Source organism: Barbus barbus, assembly GCF_936440315.1.
Source record: "Barbus barbus genome assembly, chromosome: 23".
Taxonomy (NCBI): Eukaryota; Metazoa; Chordata; class Actinopteri; order Cypriniformes; family Cyprinidae; genus Barbus; species Barbus barbus.
Genome location: NC_136751.1, coordinates 9,568,589 through 9,577,296, shown reverse-complemented (window position 1 = coordinate 9,577,296; position 8,708 = coordinate 9,568,589).

Below are 8,708 nucleotides of genomic sequence, written 5' to 3'. Positions count from 1 at the left end.
CACCTGTCTCCAGGCATCCTGGTGAACTTCTACCGGTGTGCGATTGAAAGCATCCTGACCAACTGTATCACAGTCTGGTATGGGAACTGCTCAGTTGCTGACCGCAAGGCACTGCAGAGGGTGGTGAAAACCGCCCAACGCATCACAGGGACACCACTTCCTGCCATTGAGGATGTCCAGAGAAAACGCTGTTTACGTCGAGCTCGCGGCATTCTTAAGGACTCCTCTCACCCTGACCATAGACTGTTTAACTTACTGCCCTCTGGGAGGCGCTTCAGGAGCCTCCGAACAAGGACAAGCAGACTCAGGAACAGCTTTTTCCCTACAGCTGTTTCCCTACTAAACTCTGCCCAATGATACCCCCCTCACACACCACTACAAACTCTTCCACACTCCCCATCATTAAATCGGTAAAAAAAAAAAAAAAAACTCTACACACTGAGTACTATGTACTGGAAATTTTTATTTCTATGCACTTTCAATGTTCATTGCACTAGTGTTTATATATCTTAATGTATAGCTTATTCATATCCATTTGTAATTATATTCATAGTTTTTGCTCAGTGTACATACATTTACTGCACAATCCATCTGTATAGTATGTTCATATCACCCATCTGTATATCATACTGATAGTATTTAAAAAAAATTGTAAATTATGTCCATAGTACTACTGCCTTATCTGTATATTCTGTACATATGTAACATATTGTAGGCACTGTATATCCTGTACCTCTGCTTATTGCACTTCTGGTTAATTGCTCTTCATCTGCTTCAATCTCCTCTATCTGGTCTCATAGATTAAGCACATGGACGTCGTCCTCTAGGTATATACATTGCGGAGTTTGTCTATCGTCACTTAGGCCACTAGAAAAGACCAGAGATGACACTGTGCTTAACAAGAATGTACAGCAATGTGGTAATTTTGCCTTACTCAACACTTTAACCGGGTCTTTAACCGGGAAAGGAACGTTTCTACGGGACTTCATCTCTGACAATAACTGTGATATGCTGATGCTCACAGAAACCTGGCAAGCATCTAATGACTTTGTTGAACTTAATCTGCTTTCTCCTCTTGGTTTCAGTGCTGTGACTAAGCCCCGAATTGGAGGCAGGGTGGGGGCCTGGCGGTGGTCTATCGCCAGAGTCTTCATATCGAGCTATCTCCCTTCCATGAGGTGACATCGTGTGAATATTTGGCATTTAAAATCACTAGTCACCCATCACTGCTCATAATACTGGTGTATCGTCCTCCTAAAACGAACATGCAATTTCTATCAGATTTGTGTGAATTGCTGACAATGGCTTCTGCCCAAGCTACAGCTATGCTAGGGGATTTCAATATTGATTGATACTATTGTTGATACTGATACTGATACTCAGAATCAGAATCAGAATGAGCTTTATTCGCCAAGTATGTTTACACATACGAGGAATTTGTTTTGAAGTGAGGAAATATACAGCATGACATGAGGAGAGGGGAGAGAAAAAAAATAATTCACAGACTATATTCTTATGAGAGTACAGTGTGAGAACAGAAAAAACACCCCAGCAACAAAAAGCACATAGTCAATCAACAACATAGTCACACGACTGCAACAGGGTAGTAATCCAGTTCTGACAAGCAGCCATCTGGGTCCTGCAGCCATTTGCGGCGCCGGTCGGACCTGCATTGTCAGGCTGGCGGAACAAAGCGGCGAGGGATCGGGGGTAGGAGGTGAATGCAGATCTGTGTATGTGTGTGAGTGTGTGCCTGTGGAGCTGCTACGCTGGCTTACTAATAAAATTGACTCAGTCCGCAGAATGTGATAGCGACACAGCACGTTGCTATGGAGACAACCTTGATCAGAACCCAGACAGAGTCAACAATCCGCAGGTGTCTGTGGAAGGAAGGAATGTGAGAGCGTCACAACTGCAGTGCTCTTCCCGGGTTGTTTCCTAACACGACCTTGTCTGAAGCCGTGCTGTTTTGAGAGCTGAAAGAAGATAAGATTTAGTCTTGGTGCGAGTGGCCGTATTCCATTTTTCACGGCACCTCTCTTTGTCCATTCTGGTCTCCAAATCCATCAATTTTTCTTTTCAAATCCGAAAGCTTCTCTGTGATAGACTCCATATTGCGGTTAATAATCTGTCTCAGAGCTGACCGCTCTGCCCACTGCTTCAATCATAACGGGCAGCCTAGTGAGGCTTTTGACAGCTGTACCCGTTTCCTGAATTTTACGTTAACCCAGGGCAAAGCCTAATCCAATCAGCAGAAGACCTGTTATCATGGTTCCGAATAGGTAGATCTCTTCAATGTCCTCCACCGAAAGAGCCGCCAGACACACGACCCGCCCCCTTTCCCATGCGTCCATCGTATATCCAGCTGCGAACGTCCCGCTGGGACAATGAGGTTCCCTCGAACCTAAACTTCTCGTAGAGAAAATTGTGTCAATTGCATTGAGAGACCACTTGATCAAATCCATGACTTTTCAGTTTGGAGAGCAGTGCAGAGAGAGTCTCTCAGGTATTAGACAATAGACTAGACGAGACGAGACGAGAGAGCAAAGCAGGGAAGGGAAGCGAAGGGAAGGGAGGGGAGGAGGGGAGAGAAAAAATGCGACCGCCTTCGCAGAGAGCCAAACGAGAAGCCTTCAAATGTAACTGCAGTACAGTTTAGTCAAAGTTCTCAGACCAACACAGACGTGCTATGCTGTCCTAGATGCGTGTTCCATCTACGCAACAATAACAGATAGCTAACAGTCAGAATTCAGAAAAGGGGCAGACGCAGGAGTAAAGTTGAACGTTTTACTGTTAGGTTCTTTCCTCTTCCGTTTCTTATTCTTTTATTTTTTGTAAAACTGAAACATATACAGATTACAAATGTCTTGTTACAGAGTTCACAAATAAATGTGATTGAATTTACATTATTTACAATGAACACACATAACAAGGGGCTACATTCGTACTCTGCTTAGTATTATCATCAAAGAGTAATAGTTATAAACTCTAACTTATGAATTTCACACTTATACGTGCATATACATTCTTCCAAACACTGAAGATAAGTAATAGACTTACAGGCAAAGCCTTTCCAACGCACACAATGCAAAGGAAACAGAGCAAAGAACCTCTTGGACAACCGCATGGAGAGAATCTGGAACACTGCGATTATTTCCTGGTTAACCTCTAACCCAAGAGTCACATGGTCTAAGTCAACCACTAAGAAAATAGCTCACAATTATCAATGTTATTTGTTGTTACACCAAACTGCCACAAGATGGTGCTAAAAATAACAAACAAATGCATGACAAGACACTCCCTGCCTGGTATGGTTCAGATACCACTATATAATCAGCTGAGATACAGGGAATGTCCATACAAAAATTCCATACAAAGTTTCAGTCCTCTGCTGGCATGAGGATAATTGTTTCTGATATACTGTAGGTCTAAGGAATGTCTTGATTGTCCGATTTCTTGCAACTCGTAGTTCAACTGTTCTCACCTTTTTGTCACTGCTGAAGAAAATCTTGGTTACAAGAGCCATAGGCCATTCATTACGCTTGGCTTGAGCGTCCTTAAGAAGGACTACATCATCCTCTTAAGTTTTGCCGTTCCTTTTGCCATTTGCTTTGACTTTGGAGTGTTGTGAGGTATTCACGCCTCCCTCTGTTCTAGAAAGTGTTGGCGAGATGTTGTACTCGTCTCCACTGCTGTCTGTGGAGATTGGTTTCCTTAAATTCACCAGGAGGCGAGAGGGGTGTATGACCCTTTTGAGTTAGAAGCATAGCTGGCGTCAACAAGAAAGGTGAGTCTGGTTCTGTAGAAATAGGAGCAAGAGGTCTTGAGTTAACAATTCCTGTAACTTCTGCCATCAGAGTAGACAATACTTCATGTGTCAAGCAGAAAGGACAAATCTGTTGAAGCATGGAATCCAGTATGCGCCTGGAGACTCCAATCATCCGCTCACAGGCGCCTCCCATGTGGGATGCGTGGGGAGGATTGAAGACCCATGTACAACCTTCTCCACTAAGGTACCTCTTCACATTAGGCTCTCAAGAGTCAGCTAGCACCATTTCCAGCTCCTTACAGGCTCCTACAAAATTGGTCCCACAGTCGGAACGGATTTGTTTTGCAGGTCCTCGCAAAGCAAAAAACCTTCTCATGGCGTTTATAAAGGTGGACGAATCCATGCAGTCAATCAGCTCGATGTGTATCATACAACGCACGAGTGGTAATACAAGTGAAAAGAACAGCCCATGTTTTGCTTTGAGCTTGTCCTCCTCGCGTGCGCCTTGCAACAACTGTCCACGGTCCAAAAACATCAAGACCAACGAACGTGAATGGTGGTTCAGTGCTCGGGCGATCGATGGGTAGATCAGCCATCTTCTGCTCAGTTACTTTCCCACAAAGCTTGTTCCATATGACACACTTGTGTAGGATGCTAAGCTTCCTGACAGCCACAATCTAATACCCTGCGGTGCGGATAGCGGATTCAGTAAACACACGACCCTGATGTTTGACTCGATCATGGTAATGCTCCACAAGTAATTTTGCGACATGACTGCGGCCTGGAATAATCAAAGGAAACTTATCATTAAGATCCAGTGTTGCATTTCTAAGCCAACCTCCTATCCCTCCATTATCCAGGTAAGGATCCAGCTTTTTCAGAGGACTGTTCCTTGGAATGTCATTTCTCTCAACAATGAAGTTAAGCTCTTCTTTGTAGGCTTCTCTCTGCACACTCTTTATTATGGCTGCTTCTGCTTGTAACAATTCTTCCACTGAGTGAGTAAGCCTGGAAGATGTGTATGAGGGAAGCTATGGCTTTGACTAGACCTCCAAGAAGAGAATCGCTCAAAGCGTTGACATCTGAGGTAAAAACCATCAGTGGACAGAGTGGAGACGAGAACGAACCTCTGTGTCCGAGTCTGGCTCGATGAGATCAAACCTCTCTTCCTCCGATGATGAACTTTGTTTTGCTTGTAACAGGAAAGCAGGGCCTGTAAGCCAAGTGGTGGTGCTCAACATATCTGCTGGTACAGAACGAGTGGCGTGATCTGTAGGTTTATGCTTCGTAGAGATATAATGCCACTGTGCTTGGCTTGACACCTTCCTGATACGATGCACTCTGTTGGCAACGTATACATAAAATGTCTTGTCTGGTTATAGATATATTCCAGGACAACTCTGCTATCCGTGTAAAACTCCACTGCATCTAAAGAGAAGTCCAGCTCATCCATTATTGTCTCTGCTAACTCTGCAGCTAAAACCGCAGCTCCCAATTCCAATCTGGGAATCGTATGAGCAGCTTGTGGAGCTAACTTCACCTTCCCTAGGACAAACCCAGTGTGACATGCACTTTCTTCACTGATGACACGAAGATATGCTACTGCTGCTATAGCTCTGACAGAAGCATCTGAGAAAACACGTAGTTCCTTTCTCAGGGCTGTAGAGAGGGTACTATCAACGTATGGTCTTGGAATCTCCAGCTCTTTGAGGCCTTGTAAAGATTTCCTCCATGCCTCCCATGCTGCTTCTTTATCTTCAGGGAGAGGAGAGTCCCAGTCAAGAGCTTCACTTGAGAGTTCTCTTAACAGGAATTTTCCTTCAATGATGATAGGGGCAAAGAACCCAAGAGGGTCGAAGAGACTGTTCACAGTAGCAAGTATCCCTCTGCGAGTAAACGGTTTCTTTTTTTTTTTTTTGATTCTTTATTTATTACAGATTTTTGATTTACAACTTTTTACAGCAGTGCCCTAGATCTGCCCATATATAAAAAATAAAAATAAAAAAAAGGTGATAAATAAAATTACATAAATATATGTCATCTCAGGATTTCGAGAGGTCTGATAAATTGTCAGTAAGGTCTAACCAAAATTGTATTGTCTTTCTGGTGGCACCATGTATTTTGGCCGTGGTACACTCCAACCGGGCAATGTCCAGCAAGTATGACATCCACGTCAATCTAACTGGGATAGATGGATCCAGCCACAGTTTTAAAATAACCTTTTTAGCAGCAGTAAGAGCAGCAGACAGAATCCTTTTTTGATTGACAGACAACGATAGTGATGAATCATCCAGCAAAAGAAAAAGCAGTGGGTCCTTTTGGATCTGAGTCTTCAGAAGATCCGACAATAAGTCCTGTACCAAGGCCCAGACCGAGGCAATTCGGGGACAGTCCCAGAACATATGTATATATGTACCTTGACTAGAGCTATTACACAGGTGACAGAAGGGGTCAGACTTTCTTTTCATTTTATATAATAAACAAGGAGTGGCATATGCCTTATAGATTAACTTATAATGGATCATTTGGTGAGCTGGGTTTTTAGAGGTAGCAAAACAATTTCCCCAGACGTTGTCCCAATCAATCACAGTGTCAAGTTCTCTTGCCCAGAAACCTTCAATCGGAATGTTTGAATACTGTCGTACTACAAGTGATGTATAAATTATATTCACAATACCTCTGGAAGCCATACTAGAATCTATCCAATTTACCATAGGATGAGGAGATATTTTAATCGACCAGGGTACTCCGTAAGCTTTCAGTGCAGATCTTAATCTTAAATACAGAAAAAAGGAAAATCCTGGGAGCGAGAACTCATCCTTTAGCATCTGAAAGGACTTAAGCCCATAATCGTTGTACAGGTCTTTTAAAGTGTAGATACCACATTCAGTCCAGCATTTGGAAACGAACGGTTTGTTGCCAGTACAAAGATTATTATTATGCCAAATGGGGGTAGAGTCACTGTAAGAATCTGAAGCTCCCATAATCTTCTCTGCTGCTTTCCAGGTTTTGATAGAATGGCATATAATTGGACCAAACTTTTCCAAAACTTTCTTCAATATTCCCGTAAAGGGTAAATCCTGTAGACGCAATGGGTAAATAATATTAGTTTCTAAAGCCCGCCATGGGACAGGGGAGTCAACATCTAGCCAAGTCCTAAGTGGTCTCATCTGGTAAGATAAATAATAGGACCAAAAATCTGGTAGGGATAAGCCACCATGAGGTTTTAGCCGGTGCATCGATTTAAAACGAATTCTAGGCCGTTTATTATTCCACAAGAATTTGGATACTACTTTATTGATCTCATTAAAATAGCCAATAGGTGGTGTCAGAGGTAACACTGAAAATAAAAAGCTTAGCCTCAGAAGTATATTCATCTTAACGGTGGCTATCCTTCCATGAAGAGCCAGACAGAGTGGAGACCAACACAGAAGATCGCTCTTAATCTTATCCAGAAGAGACTGATAGTTCCACTTGGAAATGCGAGATAATGAAGGAAAAACTCTGATTCCAAGATAATTAAATTGGTCGCTGACAGGAATTGTAGTGGGTAAATTCTGAATCTCTGATTTAGCAGCTAAATTAAGGGGCATAAGTATGGATTTGCTCCAATTAATCTTGTAACCAGACAGTTTACCGAATGTATCAAATAATTTTAAGCATTCCTTAACCGAGTCTGTGATGTTTGATATATACAACAAAACATCATCAGTGTAGAGTGATATTTTATGGGATGTATTCATACAACTTATTGGAACTATTGCAGAACATTGTCTGATTGCTTGGGCCAAAGGCTCTAATGACAAATTAAAAAGCAAGGGTGACAGGGGACAGCCTTGACGAGTGCCCCTGCCAAGATAAAAGGAAGGGGAGATAGAAGAACCAGTGATTACTCTGGCTGAGCATTTAGAATAAATAGTTTTGACTGCTTGTAGAAAAAAGGAGCCAAACTCAAAATATTCTAAGACAGACCACAAAAAGCTCCACTCGATTCTGTCGAATGCTTTCTCTGCATCCAGAGAAAGGATTGCAGAGGAAGCTGTATATGAGTCTGCTTGTTGAATAATATGCAGAAGCCTACGTATATTGTCTGCAGCAAATCTCCCCCTTAGAAAACCTGATTGATCATAGGTAATCAGGTCTCCTATACATCGATCCAATCTTAAAGCCAGGACCTTTGCCAACAGCTTTGAATCTGTGGATAGAAGGCTAATTGGCCTGTAGCTAGAGCATTCAAGTGGATCCTTACCTTTCTTCAGTAGCAAAGTTATTAAAGCTGTAGTTTGGTCCCTATGTAAAGCCCCTTTTTCTAACGCAAAGTTAAGAGAATTAAGAATCAAAGGCACTATTATGTCCCATAATATCTTCAGTAACTCTGGGGGAATCCCATCTAGCCCAGGTGCTTTATTACTATTCATGCAATCCAAGGCGGATTTTAATTCCTCGATTGTCAAAGGGCTATCCACTATGTTGCGCTGAGAGTCATTTAATTTGGGTAGATTTAACTGTTTAAGGAATAAATCAAAGTTTGTTGGGTCAGAGTTGGATTCTGAAGTGTACAAAAGTTGGTAGTAGTTTCCAAATACCCTATTTACATCCTTAGGTTGAGTGTATACTGAGCCCTCATGTCTAATAGGCAAGGCAAGGCAAGGCAAGTTTATTTATATAGCACATTTCATACACAGTGGTAATTCAAAGTGCTTTACATAAAAGAAAGTGAAAGACATTTAAAATCAATAAAAACATGGAAATAAAAATAATAAAAACAAAGAATTTTAAAATGATATAGAAAATGATTTAAAATAAATTTAAAGAAAATGATTATACATAAAATGTATTGCAGTCAGTTCGGACATATAGCACAGTGCTCATTCAACAAATGCACAGTTAAACAGATGAGTTTTGAGTCTTGATTTAAATGTGGCTAATGTTTTAGCAC